This window comes from Schistocerca nitens, chromosome 10 (genome assembly GCF_023898315.1).
Source record: "Schistocerca nitens isolate TAMUIC-IGC-003100 chromosome 10, iqSchNite1.1, whole genome shotgun sequence".
NCBI lineage: Eukaryota > Metazoa > Arthropoda > Insecta > Orthoptera > Acrididae > Schistocerca > Schistocerca nitens.
In genome coordinates this window covers 10,030,065-10,050,138 of record NC_064623.1, presented here as the reverse complement: position 1 = coordinate 10,050,138, position 20,074 = coordinate 10,030,065, and positions in this window count along the sequence as shown.

The following is a 20,074-nucleotide window of genomic DNA, read 5'->3' as shown; positions in this document are numbered from 1 at the left end:
GGCAGAACACTTAGAAAATGTAACAAACAGTCTACTAAAGAGACTGCTTACACTACGCTTGTCCGTCCTCTTTCAGAATACTGCTGCGCGGCGTGGAATCCTTACCAGATAGGATTAACGGAGTACATTGAGAAAGTTCAAAGAAGGGAAGCACGTTTTGTGTTGTCGCGAACTAGGGGAGAGAGTGTGACTAACAGGACTTGGGGTGGACGCCATTATAACGAAGGCGTTTTTCGTTGCCGCGGAATCTTCTCACGAAATTCCAATCACCAACCTTCTCCTCCGAATGCGGAAATATTTTTTTGACGCCGACCTACGTAAGGAGAAACGGTCATCATAATAAAATAAGAGAATTCAGAGCTCGCACGGAAAGATGTGTGCGTGTTAATTTTTTCCGCGCGCTGTTCGAGATTGGAATAATAGAGAATTATTGTGAAGGTGGTTGGATGAACCCTCTGCCATGCACTTAAATGTGATTTGCAGAGTATCGATGTAGATATAGTTGAAAACTGCAGTAAGACAGTTTTGTTTACGAGACGGTCTGCCTTTCGTGCTGGGTTCACGCTGACCCCACTGGAGTGAGTGAAGGTCTGTTCCAGGGCTGGCTGTAGTAGGCTTCTCCAGCGGCACGATCCGACGCTCCTTCCAGCAACCGGCAGTCACGACTTGACACGACTCGCGACGCTCCAAGGGGTCACGGACAGCCAGCGCAGCCTGGAGGCTGGACTTCGATACCCGGCGGCGCGGCAATCTACTGCCCGGCGCGAGGCAGCCCAGTCCAGCTCAGCACAGCAGTTGCCAGACACGGACTCTACAAACACTCTTATTCTAGAAGACGTTTTTGTTTAGTGCAAATCGTACCCTCAGCTCGTGGTCTACTGGTTACAAAGTTCAAGACAAGTAGAGCTGTACCAGACTGAAGTAACTGTTAAAATGCTTGAAACTATACGTTACCTACTAAAAAGACTATAACAACAAGGAGAACTTGGAATCCTGACAACAGGGCATTACATGTTCACGTGAACCGGAAGTTACAACGAAAAAAGCGAATTTTATAAACAAGATTTTTAAATAAAAAGCAGAAGCAACAAGATCCTGTGTATCAGGATGGAAATGAAAAGTGATAAGCGACGTGGGTAAAAAAGAAATGGTCTCTCGCGGGAAAAATGTGCCAACGACATAATTTGTGCGCAATTCTCCACTTCAACCATACTTTTCTTTATCAAGAAGGAGATTATTGCTTTTAAGTCAGATGGAAAATAAGCTTATATAGTTTCTACACCCTCTAAAAAAATACAAGGAAGAAGTTCTATGCTGTACACCGAGGACTGTTTCATTTACCCCTTTTTAGTTGCGCGGGGTAGCCGAGTGGTCTTGGGCGCCCTATCACGGTTCGCGCGGCTCCCCACCCCCCCCCCCCCCTCCCCCGGCGGAGGTTCGAGTCCTCCCTCGGGGATTAAGTAGTGTGTAAGGCCGATGATCTCAGCAGTTTAGTCCCATAAGACCTTACCACAAATTTCTAATTTTATCCCATTTTAAGACATAAAGAAGAGTACCTAATGGTTTACATTCAAATCGTAATTTACACACAGAGAGAGAACTTAATTTGAGCAATGAATAAAGAAACAGCGCCTGGATCACAACTTTTTATTTGCCTGCAACCGGTTTCAACCTACGCTGCAGATCATCTTCAGCTGTAGGTTGAAACAAAACGGCAGTAACAACAATGATTTAACAGAAGTGTGATATTACGGACACTTATCTCATGGGTTGTAAAAAATGGCTCTGAGCACTATGGGACTTAACAGCTGAGGTCATCAGTCCCCTAGAACTTAGAACTACTTAAACCTAACCAACCTAAGGACATCACACACATCCATGCCCGAGGCAGGATTCGAACCTGCGACCGTAGCGTTCACGCGGTTCCAGGCTGAAGCGCCTAGAACCGCACGGCCACACAGGCCAGCCCATGGATAGTAAAAAGAACAACAAAATACTATGAACTCCCATACACCTGGCGCCGCAAACTGCAGTTTGTCAACGTTGTATGAAAGTAACAAAAAAAAGGTCGTGGGGAGAAAAATACTCGAATAGTCGCGTGACATGTGCGAAAGTATAGAGGAGTCATTAAAACAGTGTAAAACTATTTCTCCATATATAATTAAATAAAAATATTAGTAATAAGATTCAGACTTAAGACAAGTTAATGCAGTGCATTTTCAGAATGAATAATGTATTACTCAATGGTAGGTAAAAAAACAACCAATGTAATTGTACTGACGAGACACTGTCCATCGTACATTTTTGTTCTTGTTTACATATCTTAAATTTTTTTTAAAAGCCAGTGAAGAATTACCGAATATACATGATAAATGAAGAAATTGCATTCATTTTAATGAAAAAGAATAGAACTACGCTAAGGACTCCTACTGTAAGCTTAAAAAAAGGAGGGGAGGAAAATGGAGTCCTTTTACGAAGTAAGCATAACTGTTTTAGTGTACTAAGTTTCAGCATGAATGATGCGTTACGCAATGAGGAACAATTGCTACAAACAACCTGACAGCACACGGTGACAAGACCAAGTAAGAAGCAGTCTTTCTTTTTTCTCTTTCGCTTTAAAATGAAGCGGTATTATTTTCCAAATGACAACGCAGTTCCAGGAATTCCTTCACTTTTCCTCTTGGCAGAGGAAATCCACGACGATGGAGGCGAGTCTTGGCGAGCGAAAGGACAGGCTATAAGGGGTGGATGGAGGCCCAGAAAAATGAAAAATGTAGTTAGCGCCACTCTCTAGATCGCGGGGTCCCGGGTTCGATTCCCGATCGGGATGGTAATTCTGTTCGCGACTCGGTATTTATGTTCTCCCAGTGATTTCATCTCATGTTCACCGATTCCCAGGTCACCAGAGTGGAGTGGCGTCAAATACCGCGAGCACCAAAAAGTCACGAAGGGCATATACCTGTGAACAATTGTTTAACTGTTGTGCTGCTGAAATTGAGCAAGTCCGTTGGAATTCACAATGGGCCTGAATGGATGCAGATGATCATACAGGATGCTTACTTTCGTGTCACCTGTCAGAATCGTATTCTAGACGTAACAGGGGTCCGATATCCCGCCAAATGCACACGCCCCACCCCATTACAGAGCCTCCGCCAGCTTGAACAGTCCCCTGCGGACCTGCAGAGTCCATGGATTCATGAGATTGTCTCCATACGCGTACACGTCAATCCGCTCGATACAATTTGAAACTAAACTCGTTCGACCAGGCGACATGTTTCCAGGCATCAACAGTCCAATGTCAGTGCTGACAGGCCCAAGCAAGGCGTAAAGCTTTGTGTCGTGCAGTCATCAAGGGTACACGAGTCGGCCTTCGGCTCCGAAAGCCCATATCGATGATTTTTCGTTGAATGGTTTGCACGCTGACACTTGTTGATGGCCCAATATGGAAATCTGCAGTATTTTGCGCAGGGGCTGCCGTTCTATCACGTTGAACGATTCTCTTCAGTCGTCGTTGGTCCCGTTCTTGCAGGATTTTCTCCGGCCGCAGCGATGTCGGTGATATGATGTGTCACCGGATTCCTGATATTCACGGTTGACTTGTGAAATGATCATACGGGAAAATCCCCGCTTCACCGTTACCTCGGATATGTTGTGTTCCATCAGTCGTGCGCCGACTATACACCACGTTCAAACTCACTTAAATCTTGATAGTCTGCCATTATAACAGCAGTAACCGATCTATGTTGTTGTTGTTGTGGTCTTCAGTCCTGAGACTGGTTTGATGCAGCTCTCCATGCTACTCTATCCTGTGCAAGCTTCTTCATCTCCCAGTACCTACTGCAACCTACATCCTTCTGAATCTGCTTAGTGTATTCATCTCTTGGTCTCCCTCTACGATTTTTACCCTCCACGCTGCCCTCCAATGCTAAATTTGTGATCCCTTGATGCCTCAAAACATGTCCTACCAACCGATCCCTTCTTCTAGTCAAGTTGTGCCACATACTTCTCTTCTCCCCAATCCTATTCAATACCTCCTCATTAGTTACGTGATCTACCCACCTTATCTTCAGCATTCTTCTGTAGCACCACATTTCAAAAGCTTCTATTCTCTTCTTGTCCAAACTGGTTATCGTCCATGTTTCACTTTCATACATGGCTACACTCCATACAAATACTTTCAGAAACGACTTCCTGACACTTAAATCTATACTCGATGTTAACAAATTTCTCTTCTTCAGAAACGATTTCCTTGCCATTGCCAGTCTACATTTTATATCCTCTCTACATCGACCATCATCAGTTATTTTACTCCCTAAATAGCAAAACTCCTTTACTCCTTTAAGTGTCTCATTTTCTAATCTAATTCCCTCAGCATCACCCGAATTAACTCGACTACATTCCATTATCCTCGTTTTGCTTTTGTTGATGTTCATCTTATATCCTCCTTTCAAGACACTGTCCATTCCGTTCAACTGCTCTTCCAAGTCCTTTGCTGTCTCTGACAGAATTACAATGTCATCGGCGAACCTCAAAGTTTTTACTTCCTCTCCATGAATATTAATACCTACTCCGAATTTTTCTTTTGTTTCCTTTACTGCTTGCTCAATATACAGATTGAATAACATCGGGGAGAGGCTACAACCCTGTCTCACTCCTTTCCCAACCACTGCTTCCCTTTCATGCCCCTCGACTCTTATAACTGCCATCTGGTTTCTGTACAAATTGTAAATAGCCTTTCGCTCCATGTATTTTACCCCTGCCACCTTCAGAATTTGAAAGAGAGTATTCCAGTTAACGTTGTCAAACGCTTTCTCTAAGTCTACAAATGCTAGAAACGTAGGTTTGCCTTTTCTTAATCTTTCTTCTAAGATAAGTCGTAAGGTTAGTATTGCCTCACGTGTTCCAACATTTCTACGGAATCCAAACTGATCTTCCCCGAGGTCCGCTTCTACCAGTTTTTCCATTCGTCTGTAAAGAATTCGCGTTAGTATTTTGCAGCTGTGACTTATTAAACTGATAGTTCGGTAATTCTCACATCTGTCAACACCTGCTTTCTTTGGGATTGGAATTATTATATTCTTCTTGAAGTCTGTGGGTATTTCGCCTGTCTCATACATCTTGCTCACCAGATGATATTGTCATGACTGGCTCTCCCAAGGCCATCAGTAGTTCTAATGGAATGTTGTCTACTCCCGGGGCCTTGTTTCGACTCAGGTCTTTCAGTGCTCTGTCAAACTCTTCACGCAGTATCTTATCTCCCATTTCATCTTCATCTACATCCTCTTCCATTTCCATAATATTGTCCTCAAGTACATCGCCCTTGTATAAACCCTCTATATACTCCTTCCACCTTTCTGCCTTCCCTTCTTTGCTTAGAACTGGGTTGCCATCTGAGCTCTTGATATTCATACAAGTGGTTCTCTTCTCTCCAAAGGTCTCTTTAATTTTCCTGTAGGCAGTATCTATCTTACCCCTAGTGAGACAAGCCTCTACATCCTTACATTTGTCCTCTAGCCATCCCTGCTTAGCCATTTTGCACTTTTTTGAGACGTTTGTATTCCCTTTTGCCTGCTTCATTTACTGCATTTTTATATTTTCTCCTTTCATCAATTAAATTCAATATTTCTTCTGTTACCCAAGGATTTCTATTAGCCCTCGTCTTTTTACCTACTTGATCCTCTGCTGCCTTCACTACTTCATCCCTCAGGGCTACCCATTCTTCTTCTACTGTATTTCTTTCCCCTATTCCTGTCAATTGTTCCCTTATGCTCTCCCTGAAACTCTCTACAACTTCTGGTTCTTTCAGTTTATCCAGGTCCCATCGCCTTAAATTCCCACCTTTTTGCAGTTTCTTCAGTTTCAATCTGCAGTTCATAACCAATAGATTGTGGTCAGAATGTCTTACAATTTAAAACCTGGTTCCTAAATCTCTGTCTTACCATTATATAATCTATCTGATACCTATTAGTATCTCCAGGATTCTTCCAGGTATACAACCTTCTCTTATGATTCTTGAACCAAGTGTTAGCTATGATTAAGTTATGCTCTGTGCAAAATTCTACAAGGCGGCTTCCTCTTTCATTTCTTCCCCCCAATCCATATTCACCTACTATATTTCCTTCTCTCCCTTTTCCTACTGACGAATTCCAGTCACCCATGACTATTAAATTTTTGTCTCCCTTCACTACCTGAATAATTTCTTTTATCTCGTCATACATTTCATCAATTTCTTCATCATCTGCAGAGCTAGTTGGCATATAAACTTGTACTACTGTAGTAGGCATGGGCTTTGTGTCTATCTTGGCCACAATAATGCGTTCACTATGCTGTTTGTAGTAGCTAACCCGCACTCCTATTTTTTTATTCATTATTAAACCTACTCCTGCATTACCCCTATTTGATTTTGTATTTATAACCCTGTAATCACCTGACCAAAAGTCTTGTTCCTCCTGCCACCGAACTTCACTAATTCCCACTATATCTAACTTTAACCTATCCATTTCCCTTTTTAAATTTTCTAACCTACCTGCCCGATTAAGGGATCTGACATTCCACGCTCCGATCCGTAGAATGCCAGTTTTCTTTCTCCTGATAACGACGTCCTCTTGAGTAGTCCCCGCCCGGAGATCCGAATGGGGGACTATTTTACCTCCGGAATATTTTACCCAAGAGGACGCCATCATCATTTAATCATACAGTAAAGCTGCATGTCCTCGGGAAAAATTACGGCTGTAGCTTCCCCTTGCTTTCAGCCGTTCGCAGTACCAGCACAGCAAGGCCGTTTTGGTTAATGTTACAAGGCCAGATCAGTCAATCATCCAGACTGTTGCCCCTGCAACTACTGAAAAGGCTGCTGCCCCTCTTCAGGAACCACATGTTTGTCTGGCCTCTCAACAGATACCCCTCCGTTGTGGTTGCACCTACGGTACGGCCATCTGTATCGCTGAAGCACGCAGGCCTCCCCACCAACGGCAAGGTCCATGGTTCATGGGGGAAGTAACCGATCTCGGCGTTGCCGTATTCTGCCTGTTTACGCATCTGTGTATTTGAATACGCATGATTTTATCAGTTTCTTTGGCGCCTTAGTGTACTTGTGCGTGCCTTAAAAGGATGGTTTTGGAAAATTAGTGAGCTCACTTTTTTTACACAAGAAAACACACGTCATCAGGCAATAAGAAAGGAGAACACGTGCGACGAAACAATAATATTTTTTTGTTTGTTAAGAGACCAATTGTTGGAAGTTCCCTGTGACTGTTGGCATTGTCATGAGAGTTACATGTTGCATTGATCATGTGAATGAGTATTTTATGTAAACTATATGGAACGACTCAATTTATACGACATGTCTGCATGATTGGTGTTAACATTAATAAACACGTTTTTTACTAGCTACCAGTTTTTAAGCAGAAATTCCAGAAGTAGTTATATTTAAAATAGATTTAAAGCGTGGTTCACTACATGTCAGACATTTTATACTATTGGGCAAACGATCAAAAATTTTTGTTGCTGCATGCTGAACTCCTTTCTGTGCAACTGACTGCTTTAATAATGGGTAATAAAAGGTCATTTTTCCATCTAGTGTTGTAGGTATCTACATCACTGTTCTTCTTAAACTGTTGTGGTTTATTATTTATTACGAATTTCATTAGCGAATATATGTGTTGTGATGGAGCAATTAAAATGCCTTTCTCCTTGAAGAGATACCTACATGAAGTCCGTGGGTAACCAACACTGTTCGCTTTTGTGCAATCAAGATTTCCTTTCTAAATGATGAGTTACCCCAAAAAACTATTCCATAACACAGTATTGAGTCGAAGTATGCAAAATATGCCAACAGGTTGATTCGTTTCAATATTAGCAATTATACGAAGAGCAAAAGTAGCTTTAGAATGTCGATAATAGATTCTTCCAGTTCAAGTTTTGTGCAGTATGTACACCCAAAATTTCCAGCATTCCACTCTATTTACTGAGACGTGCTCATGTGCTACATCAGTTGTTGGTATGACTATCCGTTGTACAGAAGTAAATAAAGTGCGTTTTTTTCCAAATTTAGGGAGAGTCCATTTTCTGAATACCAATTATAATTCTTTGGCAAACATTATTTAATATCTCTTCTGTTGCTTTCTCTTTAATTGGATTTATTGTAACACTAGTATCGTCTGCATAAACTACCAATACTGCTTTTTGAATGTTAAGTGAGAGGTCATTCATATGGTGTATATAAAGGAGTGGATCGAAAATAGAACCTTGTGGGACTCACTTTGTACTTTCTCCTCAGGCATTAAAATTTTCTACCTTTCCGACATTGTTTGAATTATTCAGCACAACATTTTGCATTCTATTTAAGTACGCTTCATACCAGCTGTGTGTAACGCCATCAGTTCCATAAAACTTGAGTTTTTCTAAGAGAGTGACATGATCTACGCCATCAAACGCAGTTAAGTCACAAGAAATACTGACTGTCGATACTTCATCATTTAAGGCTTGTATTAGTTGAGGACCATGTATAAATAACATTCTTAGTCGAAGAGCCCTTGTGGAGTCCAAACTGTGATATGCTAAGTAAATTGTTTCCATTTACGTGTGAGACTACTATTGGGTACATTACATTTTTGAATATTTTGGAAAAATATGTCAGTACTAAAAGTGATGGAGAATGGTGTGACATCAACGGTTGTTGCGCCTGATTTGTGGGTGAACAGATTCTTGTATACCGTTCAGCATAAACTGTTCTTGGATCTCCTGAAGGAACGGTCTCGACTGGTACAGTGCAGCCAACGATAAGCTATCGTTTTGTTGCATGTGCTTCGAGAATATAAGTTTTGTCGGTTCAGCTTGGGAAACGCTAATTAGTTCTAGAATGAATTTTCACCCTGCAGCGGAGTGTGCGCTGCCTTGAAACTTCCTTGAAGATTAAAAGTTTGGCTAGGACATGTCTCTGCAATATCCATTCTTCCAGGAGTGCTAGTCCCACAAGGTATGGGGGAGAATTTGCGTGAAGTTCGGAAGGAAGGAGCCGAGGTACTGTCCGAAGTAAAGCTGTGAGGACGGGTCATGAATCGTACTTGTATAGCCCAGTCGCTAAGGCTCTTTCCCACGTAAGGCAGAGGTCACGAGTTCGAGCACCGGTCTGGCACAGAGTTTGTCTACCAGGAAGTTTCAAACCCAAACAGTTGATCGCTGTTTAGTTTCCGGGCCGTACGAATATGACCAAGTTTCGTTCCCTGTTCCAATGTTACAAAAGGATTTTGCTTTTCCTCGGTCGTGTATCTGAAGCGCTTGTCTGTACACCACCAGTCTGTTTTTGAGCATCGACCACAACGTGCTGTATTGATCGGGAAACAGAGCTCTTTCACAGCAGAATGATCGAGCAAAATCGAATACACTGCGGTCTGCTGTATGGGTAAGATGGCCTCCATGTTGTAGCATTACACGGGTAATCGTCCGTGTAGCCCTGGAAATCTTTAAGAAACAATATTGTGGAGATGTCCATTACAGTCGGATACACCCAGTGTCACGTGAGAGTACGACAGTCAAAACAGGTAGTAACCCATGACGTCATCTCAAGTCGAGATTTTTTAATTGTGAAATCTTTCCTGAGCGATTGACACAGTATACATGTAAATCATTTCTAAATTTTGTTAGTTATTTATGGAGTAAAGAAATTAAGTACAATATGTTTTAGGATGAATAGGTAATGAGTCTTCATGAGACGGATATAAATGTATTTTGACATGTTGTTGTGGTCTTCAATCCTGAGACTGGTTTGATGCAGCCCTCCATGCTACTCTATCCTGTGCAAGCTTCTTCATCTCCCAGTACTTACTGCAACTTACATCATTCTGAATCTGTTTAGTGTATTCATCTCTTGGTCGCCCTCTACGATTTTTACCCTCCACGCTGCCCTCCAATGCTAAATTTGTGATCCCTTGATGCCTCAGAACATGTCCTACCAACCGGTCCCTTCTTCTTGTCAAGTTGTGCCACAAACTCCTCTTCTCCCCAATCCTATTCAATACCTCCTCATTAGTTATGTGATCTACCCGTCTAATCTGCAGCATTCTTCTGTAGCACCACATTTCGAAAGCTTCTATTCTCTTCTTGTCCAAAATATTTATCGTCCATGTTTCACTTCCATACATGGCTACACTCCATACATAGCAGATCACAATTCTGCGTTATGCGTGATATTTTTTTTCTCTTTGAGAAGGATGATACCTTCCGAGTTGCTCGAGTGCGCGGACAAGTAGTAATCGAGTGCGGGTCCTCTTTAATTTTTATGGATGGACATAGAACTGATAATTCACAACCCGGAGTTGGTTTAGAAAATATTCTTGGGAACCACAGCCAAACTGTGTTACAAACAAATCGCACGCGGACTTTGAAATATCGGCGCGACGTTTCAGATACGCGGTAGGCTATCTTAGTCGCGTGAAGGATTAAGTAACACTGACCGTGATTTATTGACATTAACTTAATAATAATTATCAAAGAATTATCGGAAGGGATAGTAAGTGTTCTTGATGCTTAAAGCAAGTGTGAGTTGATTTACTGTTTGAATACGACAGATATTAATCACGGAATAGTCAGCGAGTTGATACATTGCTTAGCAACCCATAAACAAATTGTGATACAATTACCGGAACGACCATTTCAGTCATTAGTGACCACTATACACACAGCAGAAAACAAACTACTCTCGTTGTGAATGACATTTGGAACAGATGGGTTTTGCTTCAGCTCCGAAGTTGAAACTTTACAGTGTCGTGTTCCTTCAGTTTGGTAGAACGATAGACATTATAGTCTAGACTACTATTTTTTTTCAGCACTTACCATTTTTCTTTTAGAGGAATGTTTCTGCTTCAGTCATCAATCTCCTCAAAACGGAGATAAGGGTGACACACACAGCACTGTGTCATCGTGATCAAGCACACACATGTTCCCCGTTTCTTCCTCCCTTTTTGTGTTCAAAACCCTGAGATATAGCCGTGTTACGACGAAGGAAAAAGGAAGAGGAGAAGAGAGAGAAGAAAAGGAAGAGAGGCCAAAACGGAAGGTCATAATGTCACGGAGAGGCACAAACCAGTATTCTTCAATCGCGTTTCGCACAGCATCCAGAGTTTTCGAAACTATAACCGATTTTACTTGACCACCATGAAATTCTTCACTACATAATTGTGACGAAATACTGAAAAGGAACCGTAAAAACTCGCTCAACAAAGCTAGGTCTTTAAGAAAACCATAGAAAAATAATCCAGCGACAGCCTTCTCTTGAAATTTCTATTTCTTTCGCAATCTTTCGTTTTAAACACTTACTCGGTCAGTTTGAGCCGCCATTGTTTTAACAACGAACGACAGAGCAGGAAACAATGCCACCGTCACATTTGAATAGCGCCATCTAGCGGTCGTTTCTGTAAACATACGTGGCTTGCTTTCTACTGTAGTGGATAATAAACCGCCTGACCGGTTACTGTGGGCTGTTGTATACGGCAAAGTGTGCACTCTGGTTCATTCCACTTCCCTCCAGGCATTCCCATTGTGAGTTCACGAAGCATCTCAGAAACATTTGGAAGTTGATCGAACCTACCGGTAACAAATCTAGCAGCCCGCCTCTGAATTTTTTCGATGTTTTCCTTTAATCCAACCAGATGTGGATCAGAAACACTGCAGAAGTTCTCTATAGTGGTTGTCACTAGCGTCTTGTATGCGGTCTCCCTTACAGATGAAGCACACTTTGTAAAATCTTCCCAATAAGCCGATGTCGACCACTCGCCCTCCCTAATACAATCCTTTAGTGTTCGTTACACTTATATTTTTAATTGACATGACTGTGTCAAGGCACACACTATCAACGGCGTATTCGACCATAACGTAATTTTTTTTCTACTTATCCGCATTAGCTTATGTTTTTCCACATTTAGGGCTAGCTGCCATTCATCGCAGCAGCTAGAAATTCCGTCTAACTCATCTCGTATCGGCCTACAGTGAGTTAACTTCTACACCTTCCCGTACACGACGGCATCATCAGCAAACAACTGCAGATTGCTGCCCACCCTGTACGCCAAGCCTGCCGCTGTGGCCGAGCGGTTCTAGGCGCTACAGTCTGGAACCGCGCGACCGATATGGTCGCAGGTTTGAATTCTGCCTCGGGCATGGATGTGTGCGATGTCCTTAGGTTAGTTAGGTTTAAATAGTTCTAGGGGACTGATGACCCATAGTGCTCAGAACCATTTGAATTTGAACCTTTACGTCACATCAGTTACGTTCATAGAGAACAGCGGTCCTATCACACTTGCGTGGGGGGCAATCTTGGACGATAACCTTGTCTCTGATCAACATTAATCGTCGAGGACAGCATATTGGATTCTATTACATAAGCAATTCTGGAGCTACTCACGTATCTGCGAACCTAATCCCTATGCTCAGACGTTCATTAACTGCCCGCAGTTGGGCAGCCTGTCAAGCGCTTTCCAGAAGTCTAGAAATACCCAATCTGCCTGTTCCTCTTCGTCCATTATTTGCATGATATCTTGTGAGGAAAGAGCAACCAACTTAGCGCCGTGGTGCTAGATTTGTTACCTGTAGGTTCTGTCAGTACGCCATTGTTACGGAGATGGTTCGTGAACTACGACAGGAGTACCTGAAGGCAAAAACGTGATCTTTTCGCGAAACGCTATTGAAGAAGTGTACAGAAAATGCAGTTGCGACAGAACACAAAGCGATTCCGCTACATCGAATGCCCGCTCTTGCGTAAGGACGACGACGACGACGACAACGACGACGACGAAGACGACGACGATGCCAAACTGGGCAGGTTAGTTGGGGCTCACAGTTGGAGTTCGTACTCAGGCATACTACCCAACACCGTTTCGTCGCTCCATCTGTGAGTGGAATTGGAAGAAGTGTGTCCAGCGATGGTGTGTGGCCGAGCGGTTGTAGGCGCTTCAGTCTGGAACCGCGCGACCACTACGGTCGCAGGTTCGAATCCTGCCTCAGGCATGGATGTGTGTGATGTCCTTAGGTTAGTTAGGTTTAAGTAGTTCTGAGTTCTAGGGGACTGATGACCTCAGATGTTAAGACCCATAGTGCTCAGAGCCTAGAGGAAATTTTAGAAAGCAGTTAAGTTTGGAACGAAATCCTTCGTGACGGCTAGATGGCGCTATTCAAATGTGACGGTGGCATTGTTTCCTGCTCTGTCGTTCGTTGTTAAAACAATGGCAACTCAAACTGACCGAGTAGTTTGGAGTAAGTGTTTAAAACGAAAGATTGCGAAAGAAATAGAAATTTCAAGAGAAGGCTGTCGCTGGATTATTTTTCTATGGTTTCCCAGACCCATAGAGCTCGGAGCCATTTGAATCCAGCGATGGTGTAAGGGCAACCACCGCCACGCCCTGCACAACGCCTTGCGTGGTATGGACTAGGGCAAATCGTTCCTGTCCCCCCCCCCCCCCCCACAAAAAAAAATACATTCGTGTTGTTTTTCTCTTTTAGAGCAGACCAAATAAACACCAACTAACTCTGTCACGCTATAAGCTGTATTACTTTCGCCTTTCCTTGTCTATCCTCACCTAGTTAACGGTCAGCTATTCACTGATTCACGAAGACAAAATTTCATGAAACTAGTCTCAACTCTCACCACCAGAACGTCTCGTGTTACCATGAAGCAGACTGTTTTATCAGCTTCATTCGCAGCAATCAGTGTTTGACATTTCTGTTTTACTTTTCCATACGCCTCCTACCGTCGTCCGGCCTCAAACAGTTGCTGCAAAACTCACAGGAATGAACGTCGAGAGAAAAACGCAGGGAGCGTGCGTACAGACGGAACACTGCACAGCGCGGCTAGCAGCGGGGACGAGCCACGTGAGAAGTTTGCGCAACCTGGTGACGTCACGCGGGTCGTGAGGTTAGGAGGCGGGAATCCCCTCACCGCACCGAGTCCGCGGCTGCGGCCGTGTGGCGAAACACCAGCACACACGACACATCGTGACTGAGAAACTGCTCGCCTCGTGTAGTCACGTAGGAGATGAAGAAACTGAACCACACGTACGAGCTGTAGCTGTTATGCAGGGCGTCCCAGGAGCAATGGGCAGTATTCAGAGATATGACAGGGACGGTCATTCGAAGCAAATAAATCTGGAAAACTTGGGTTTTAAAATGCGCACCTTATAAGCTATGAGCACTTGTTCATTGGAAGAGGTGGGTTTAACAGTAGCAAGTATGAACAACTGCTCGCTGCTCTTGCAGTTAAAAGTCCATGTTTACTGGATTTTTGTTCTTGTTTTGGTCATACCCCCCCCTCCCCTATCAAAATATGGAAAGCAAAGAGCTTCCAGTATAAGAGACTCGTTTCACAGTACGGAAGTCTAGCTTAGCGAGCGCTGGTTCGCTCGCGTAGACTGTATGGTCTGCAGAGACTTTTTGTTTTTTTGTTTTTCTTTAATCAAAAAATGGCTGTGAGCACTATGGGACTTAACTTCGAAGGTCATCAGTCCCCTAGAAATTAGAACTACTTAAACCTAACTAATCTAAGGACATCACACACATCCATGCCCGAGGCAGGATTCGAACCGGCGACCGTAGCGGTCACGCGGTTCCAGACTGAAGTGCCTAGAACCTCACGGCCCCACCGGCCAGCTTTCTTTAATCGATTTTTATTTCCACAAATTGCAACATCATCGAAGCTTTTCACCCTAATTAAGGCCATACTTCTTAGCAAAAAGAGATTCTGTTGGATGGAGTCGAAAGTCTTTGTCAGTTCTGCTTTTTGAATTCTTGCCGTGATATTTCCATACAAACTTTCATCCCATAACACATACTTCCATAGAAGTCAAATACCAGTTTTTTATAGATTGAGCTTGAAAAATGGTTTTAATATAACGAAATACTTCCATGAAAATTTTCATCCTCTATTCACCCTCTTAGGGGTTGAATTTCCAAAAAAGACGTAACAAGTATTTTTTAACCGGGAAGGAAAATAAAAATTTCCTTGATTTAGCTTTAAAATTGCTTTTGTAACCCCATTAAGAGGTGGAATTCCCAAAAACACGGAAATACGTATATTTTTTTTGCTTCTAACCGAAATGCTAAATTCGAATTTCATAGAATTACATTTAAAAATTCTTTCGTAATGAAATATTCCCGTAAAATATTTCAACGCCTATTTGCCCCACTTATGGGCTGAATTTCCAAAAACCAACGTTTTTTTTCTCCAACTGAGAAGACAAATATCAGTTTTCATAGATGTAGCGTTAAAAATGTTTTAGTAGTTATTTAATGATCTATTTTCAAGAAAAATTTCACCCTCTATATCACCCCCCCCCAATAGGGATTAAAATTCCAAACGCTGAAACCATGTATTTTTTCTGATCGAAAACGAAAAACCAATTTTCATAGTTGCAGCTTCAAAATACCCTCAATAGCTTTATATTCTCAAAAATCCTTTCACCACCTATTTTACCGCTTCTTTAGGGCCAGAATTTAGAAAAATCCTTGTTTATATACAGAGATACAGTAGTGCTCGTAGTTCTTAAGGTGTGCATTTCGTTTAGAACCCATGCGTACCAGAGATTTTTGCGTCGAATGGAACATCTTGTACAAAACAACAACCACCACCAGCAGCAGCAGCAACAACGGATTAACACATCTCAAGTGTGCCGAAAAGAATGAAAGATCAAGAAAAAAGTGCTCGAATTAAAAAGAAAGGTAGATAGGTATACATACTTTCTCGACTGGAGTTTAGTCTGTAAAGTAAGTAAAGAAGAGTTTCAAGGGTAGGCTTCAAATTAACGGTGGAAGGAGAGCAATGCTAAGGGTCGGTGATGACACTGTTGCCGACAGTGAAGCAGAGGAAGAATTACAGGACCCGTGAAATGGAACGATCTTCTTCCTCCATTTCTCCGATTTACGTTTCAGCTGTGACTTTCGTGTTCTGATTGCTTGCGTTATTGTTACATGCTCTTCATATTTATATCTGTACGTGACAGTTTCTTCATTAGTTAAAATATGTTCAGTTATTTCCTGATACCTGTAGTTGTCTTCACATCAAATAATGTGTAATCGGCCAGCTGCTGCTCTCAGAAATTTCACTTCCGAAAAATTCCGTCTTTCTGATCTGTTGTGTAGTTAGCGTCGAACATTCATACCCGTAAAACGTGTTAGATACCGTCATTACTTCAAATAGTCTAATCATGTATACTTGTACCATTTTGGAAAAAAAGGTTTGATTTTACGACTTAGACACCGAAATTTCTGTAGCTTTCTACTCACATCATCATTTTTATGTCAGAAATAACACTGTAACCGTAAAAGACTTGCTTAACTTACTACATTCCATTCCATACTAACTTATCCACATCTCTTAAGTGCCATCCCTGTAGTTCAGTGAGTGGATGTTTACATCGCACTGACTTGCTAGGTGCAGCCCACATTTTCTCTCTCTCTCTCTCTCTCTCTCTCTCTCTCTCTCTCTCTCTCTCTCTCTCTCTTCAGCTGCCTTCCTGAATGTCACACAAATGCCAAAACCGGAAATAGCTGTAAGGGCTATTCGCCGTTTTAACTCAGTGTTGTCCAAACATATTACCGAAGATTATCAAACATTAAAATATGGTCTCTCTGTAAGCTCTATCCCTCTAAGCTCTTGACAGCAGTCGCACGCAGCAACGTGCAGGAACTTGCAGCTGGCCACAACAAACAGGTGTGCGCGCGCTCCTGGAAGTGAAGAAGTTTCCGGGGCCGGACGGTGCAGTTGCGCGCCGCCGCTGGAAAGTCCCGGCTGCCCTCCAAAGTCCGCGGTTCGCCAGTCGCCGCCCTGGGGGATTCCCCGAGCACCGCTGCCGCTGTCCGCCCGGCAAAGGGCTTCGCAGGGCCGAGACTGCTCGTTTATCACCGCTAGGCCGGGATATATTTCTCCGGGAATAGCTCCCTTCGTGGAACCTACAGCACTGCACCACCTTACAGGAACGTCTTAACTAGGGGTTCAGCTTCCGAGGCCTTTTGCATAAAAACAATATCCGCTCTGTTTTTCCGACACGCCGAAAAGTGGAAACGCAGATGCAATTAGCAAATGGCTCCTTAAGGATAATTACTCTTTTCTCTTTAATTCCTCCCTGGCGGGGCGTACTCAACTTGAGAACGCGCCGGTGGAATTCTTTAAAACGCTACTTCACCCCGCAGTTGTGCTCTCTCATTTACATAACATTCTAGAGGTTACGAAAGGAGAGATTTTGCCCAGCTTCTCGATTCCTTTCCATTAACCCTTTCAAGATCAAATTAATTTATGTGCCCCATATTACTATAGCAATTCTTAGAATGTTTATTGAATGTGTAGTGAGTAAGCTAATGTTCGTATTTTCCCTACTATTTTTACTTGTATCGATACCTTTATAAGCGATGCACAGTGTGTTTGACAATTCATGTTACACTGCTATAGAGGTTGCAGAGGGGAATTGGTAGATCGTGTTTTACAAAGGGAACCCATATCCGGAAATGTCACCCAGCGACGGTACAGAGCGTCAAAGTCACAGACATTGGGGACCATAAATATACGTACATACAGGGTGATCCCATAGTGATGATAGATTCAAGGATGATGGAGGAGGATAAATGCATCAATTTTAGATAGCGTCCGTTCACCGCAAACGAACGAGTCGAAGGTTAAGAGCAAAAAGCGTTCTGATACCTCTGACACTATACAGAATACATGTACCGGTACTGTTATTGCTAAGATTGTAGGGTAGGCAAGTTTCAAAAGTGGCAGTATGGTCGCAAAAGCCCGCTCCAATAGCTGAGTGGTCAGCACGACGGCTCGTCACGCCGAGGGTCCCGGGTTCGATTCCCGGCTGGGTTGGAGATTCTCTCCGCTCAGGGACTGGGTGTTATGTTGTCCTCATCATCATTTCATTATCATCAGTGGAAATCAAATGGAAACCACCACTGGAATCACTTCCCAAGACGCTCATGCGGTGGACCTCTCTTGATGAGGCACCCCCATGACAAGACCTGCCGTAAGGCAGAACACACAGTAAAGTTAATGGTCGAAAAAGAAACGTCCCGTAAATATAGGCTCTAAACTGCATACCTCAGAAACTATGGGCACGTGTTCATCTTTGCTAACGTGAAACACATCTCCTCTATTGAACGTAGCTACTGAGGTGTGCATTTTATAGCTCATGTTTACATTTCTTCTTGTTTTGGTCCTCAGAAAGTTGCCTAACCTACAATCTTAGCAAAAACAGTACCAGTATATGTAACCCACTGCCAGAGGCATCAGAACGGTTTTCCCTTATAAATTTAAACTCGTTCGTTTAGGGTACAGGACCCTTAGTTAAAACTAAAAAGTTTGTAACACCATCACTGAATTACCCTGTTTATACGTACATTTATAGGCGGCAGCAGCTGTAACTTAGACGCTTGTAGCTTCGTTGTATGACGTGTCCGGACCTGGGTTCCTAAGTAAAACTTGATCTACTAAGTAACGCCTACAGCTTCTAGAAATGTGTAACATGAATTGTAAAAGAGCCTGCATGTGTACCACAGGACTCAAGATGGAATATATTATGGGAAACATTTTATGAGGAAAGAAAGTTGCATCAGCCAAAATCAGCAGCATTGTGTCATTGAGATTACTCAAATATCAAGATGTGACGTTCTCAATTAAGGATGAAAACACGTAGCGACATTTAGCAGTGGTCACGTGTGACATCACCACGTTTAAAGCCTTTAGCAGAAACTGAATGCTGCTACCTTCAGGTAAGCATAATTTCCAACACTGAAATGCAAAGGCTTGTGTACTTTATTTACTTTCACTGTGTTATCTAGAACGTCTTTATACTTGAGGGTGACTCTTTGCCCTCACTAGGAATACTGTATGTCCGAAAAAAGTCGGTCAGACTGATGTTCGGTGTCAGTTCGTATACTTCGTAGGCCGTTCTTCAGGTGTCTCGGAATTGTAACTGTGCCGTCACACATATTCCGTCGTTGGTTTTGTTGTTAACAATACTGACCTTTCAGAAGAAAATTCAACACTCGACCGAAAAACGAAATGAACCCGAATAACATTTTCATAAGTACTGTTCAGAAACGAGCGCATTTGTCAACAAGGTTCATTTTCAAGAGTCTTCTAGCAAAATTGACAGTAATTGAATGATAAACAGCAAGTATTGAAATCAGAGTTGAAAGGTCTCCTTATGACATGCTTCTCCACAGGGCTTCCTCGCACTAGCTGAAAACTTTATTCTGTAATGTGTTCTTTATTCGTATACTCACAATTTGTCGTGTTTTTGTTAGTCCTACTTGAAGTCGTTTCTACCTGAAGTGCTTCTCTACCGCTTGTAGCCGAACACCTTCAGGAACTCCACCAACTTGCGATTTTGCTTTTTGCCAGCGTAGCCTACCGTTCCCTTGTTTTTTCCTTTCGCCCAACTGATACATTCTTTACTGGAGAGATGTGTAGAGCGTCACAACGACCGTAGTTGTTACAGCTCTACAGCACAAAACGTTCCTATTGAGACGTCTAGGAGAAAATAAAGACGATGGCTTCCAGATTTTAGTGATTTCAGCCCACCTCCTCGCGAGAAGAAAATACTTTATAGAAAAACATGTGACTAAGAAATAGTAATATTTAGTATCATACACAAACAACTGACTAAAAAGTTATATTCTCTTTGTTATTTTCTTCCTTTTAAGTGACGTTATTTTCCAGGTCACAAATTCTCTATAAGAGTCCAGTTGAAATCCTGTTTTGCGTCCATCACATTCTGTTTCTTGTTTCCTATATATTACAGAATTGCATTGCCAACAATGAGATGCACCCTCTTCCTCTCCTCCCCCCTCTCCCCCCTGCTCCCCCTCTCCTCCCTCTCTACCCCCTCCCCCCTCTCCCCCTACTCTCCTCCCTCTCCACCCCCTCCTCCCCCTCTCCACCCCCTCTCCACCCCCTCCTCCCCCAACCCCTCCTCCCCCTCTCCCCCCTTTCGTCCGACTACATCTCCTCGTCATCTTCAACTCAATCTGGTGTGATGGCGTCTTTCCATCGAAATGGTGGGAGAGCACCATCATTCCAGTGCTCAAACCCGGT